The sequence below is a fragment of the Vidua chalybeata genome, chromosome 18, assembly GCF_026979565.1.
Source record: "Vidua chalybeata isolate OUT-0048 chromosome 18, bVidCha1 merged haplotype, whole genome shotgun sequence".
NCBI classification, from domain to species: domain Eukaryota; kingdom Metazoa; phylum Chordata; class Aves; order Passeriformes; family Viduidae; genus Vidua; species Vidua chalybeata.
The window spans coordinates 2,302,092-2,305,829 of record NC_071547.1 but is presented as its reverse complement, the minus strand read 5'-3'; positions in this window follow the sequence as shown (position 1 = coordinate 2,305,829).

Genomic DNA, 3,738 nt, shown 5'->3' with positions numbered 1-3,738 from the left:
GCGTGAAGGATGTATTCTGCAAGCAATTCTAGGCAGGATTTCCTACAAAGAGGCACTAACAACAACAAAAAACGTTAGCTCAGCTTTCAGATTCCAGCTGGAGTTTGCAGATGTGGTAGACAGGGATAAATACCCACTTGTTTTTTCACAGGAGTGACTCTTCTAGGTGGAGGGACTGCACTGTCTTTGTTACAGGGTCCCTGGACAAGGGCGTCCTAGTGCTTTTTAAGTGAACATATCTAAGCTGGAGAGGAGGAGAAAGAAAAAGAAGGTACAGAGCAGCTCTGAGGGCACAACTGCCTCTCAACAGTCAGAGTGACCCTCTTTCATGAGGCATCTGGGACACAGATACGAGCTGCTTGCAGTCTGATGTGGCTGGAAGGGGCAGAGGGCAGAATCCATGTGAGAAGTTTTACAACCTGTAGCCTGAGCGTCAATCTAGCAGCCTACATGATCTGTGTGTAGTGCACAGGTATAAATCAAACTCCTGAATAAGAGTTTTCTTTGATTAACATGTCCAACAACTTCCTTGCATTCCTTGCAATGCTCTTTGAAATTTGAACAAGCAAAGCTCTGTCCCAGCAGCCCCATTAAATTGCCTGGTGGAGAGAGGAGCAGCAGGAATGCAGGCTGGTCAAACAGCCTTTTGATAGACCAGACTTAGCTCAGAAATGCTGCCTGAGTGCAAGCTCCAGCCATATGCCCAGCCTACTCTGGTCTGCCCTTGTCCTGAGGTCCTCCTTGGGAGGACTGTCAGCAGACCAGACTCTGGTCCTTCCCTGAGTGGCTGCCCTTCAATTCCAGTCTTGCAGGTTTTCATACATACAGAGCCCCCAAAATCACATCATCATCCACCACCAGGAAGATATTTGGCATGTCAAGAGTCTAATTTTGCATTGTGACATTCTGTGTTACCCTTGTGACCAAAACTCTCAGGTGGTTTTTCTGGATTAATACATATTAACCAGGAGCTGTGAATTCCCAGACTCCCCAAGCACTAATTCAGCCTGTAAATGAGCCAGGCAGGGGATCACTGAGACATTACCACAAACACCCTTGGAGTTCTTGCACACCTCATGAGTACAGCTTATCAGTGCCTGTCTTAACTAGGAAGCAGTTATAGGCTGTGAAATTCACATCACATATCCTGTTTCTGAGAAACTGCTCTTGGCCCAGAAGTTAGTTCAAAGGCACTCAACTCTCATGCCTGAAATTCAAGACCACCTCTCTGATTTCCCTCCACCACATGGTGAGAGGATCAAACCCACCCTTTGCTGGGACTTACTTTTTTTTTAACTGAAAAACCATTAAAGACTGACATGCTGTTCACAGAGATGTCACAGCTCTGGACTCACTCTGGGCTTGTTGTAAAGAGGCCTAAAGCTTTACAATGCCCAACACAAGTGCAGTCACCTGCTTGAGAGAACTGATTACAATAAGTCAGGGTCTACTAAAACCAAGAAGACTGTATTTGTCTAAATAGAAAGGGTTCTGAGAGCACTCAAAGATCACAGTTAGTATGAAAATAGAGCACATATCTGAATTGGCTGGGTCAGTGCTGTTGTTTCTTGATGCCTCATACCCTCAGAAATTGCAAGAAATCCCCACGGGTCCCAGTGTGCCCAGAGCTAGACCTACCCCAGCTCTCAGCCAGCAGTTCTGTGGTGTTTGGAATGGAAACAGCTCCCACATTTTTGCACTGCAGACCCTCAGTTCAACACCTTGAGCGCCAATGGAGACACAGGTGCACACACATCTCTACAGTTCACTATTCATGGGCCTCTTGTGTTCCTGACTGGGGCACTGAGTGATAATTCTACACCTGCTAAGAATTCAACAAGGCATTAATAATCCAAGAGTCACATGCCCAACTGGCACTCAGAGTTGGGTGAGATAAGAACTTACAGTGATGGGCACCATCACTCCCTCTCCCTTTTGCCTGAAAGCTTTAAATACACAGTTTGGCTGGAAAACCTTGAAGAATTCCAGATTTTTTGACTCAGAACTGAAATCAGAATTGCTTTCATCAGGCAGCATCAAACTAAAAAGGTCATTCAGAAGTCTTGTGTGATTTAATAAATGTATATAATTTAACAGCCTGGGTTTCTTATTCATGAAGTTAATTGCTGTATTTTAATTTTCTTGCCATTTCTTAACTAAAAGCATTCTTGTTCTTTATGAGTCAGTCAGCAGGTGTACACATTACTTTATGTCAACATCTGATTACTACTTATTGCTCATTTAACTCAGCAAAATATAAAAATTGGACCATGTCTCTAGGAAAATAAATAAAAGGAGAATGTTGTGGAGTTAGAGCAGAGAAGGTTTTTTTTTTTTTTTAATCAAAACAGGAGAGGTTTTCTTGAATATTTTTTCCAAGCACTGTTGTTATAGGTGTTTCCTGAGGAAGTGACGGACTTCCCCCCATTCCATGACTTGCACCCTCGAGTTTCTATTTTTTTTTTCTTTAAGCACAGAGTCCAAGAGGTACGAGCAGGCCAGCACAGTGGACAGTTATTTCACTTTGCTGCTAGAAAGAACTGATAGGAAGACAACCAGACTTTGTACTCCAGTAAAGCAAAGCAGGGCATAGAGGCAGTAGTGTGCTTAATTTTAGGCAGGTGCCTTGCTAAGCTGTGGCCACTACAAGCCACACAAACCCATCAGTGAAATTAAACATAATTCAGTTATTTTTGTGACTGTGCTTCAGTGCAGGGTTCCTGCAATTGGAAGCCACCTGGCTGGGGATGGGTTTATGTTCTGCATTTCATGGTCAGAACATGAGAGGGCTCCTGGGACCTCAGCTCCTTCTCCACAGGAGCTGCTCCAGCACCATGATCTTACCAGGGTCCCTCGAGGGCCTGGTTTCAGTCCTTTGTTGCCACCAACACACCAGCCCTGTGGTGGGCAATCCTCTGCATGTGAGGTGGAATGTGGAAGGGCAACTCTTGAAACTGGCCAGTGATGGACCCAATTCTTCTTTCCTCCACCCCAAGCTGGTGATCCCAACAACTTCACACCACCTTTCGCAGGAGAAGGTTCTGCACCTGACCCACAAACTCCCCCAAGTTTGGGGTGGAGGGAACTGGATTTTTACAGTTGGTTTAGCTCTTTTACAGAGAGAAGCAGCTCATAAAGATAGAGCTTCAGGCGTGTTGAAAGCTTTAGAGAAAGGCAGGTTCAGATCAGCAGTGAGCTATAACCCACATGTGCAGATATGCAGATTATCCTCAAAAATTAACACCTAGGATGGTGCTGGTAGATTTGTTAAAAAAAGGAGAGAAGCCTTAGGCAGCTGTGCTGATGCAGCTATTGCGATTTAGTCACTAAAAAAATTATTGTTTGACTTCTCCTTGTGTACATGGACTTAACTCTACAGTATCACGCCTCAGTGGAACACGTCAGCTCAGAGGCTTCACTGCATCTCAGGTTCAGCCAGAAACAGCTTCAGCAGGAGCACAGGCTGATCCAGGGCACAGGCAAAATGTTCCCTCTAGGACTTCATTGCTGTGACATTCTCAGCAGTCACTGTGAATCTGCTGTTGCTTTTCCTCCCCTCATCTTCCTCCTCTTCAAAAACCAGCATGGCCCATTTCCCCCGGCTTTGCAAACACCTCTCCCAGACATTTACAGTGCAATATTTAGCAATGGGAAGTTGCTTCTTTGGCAAGTTTCCAAGCTGCTAAATGAGAAGTGCTGCAGGAAGGCGATGTTTTCTCCCATTGGGTTAACAACCTT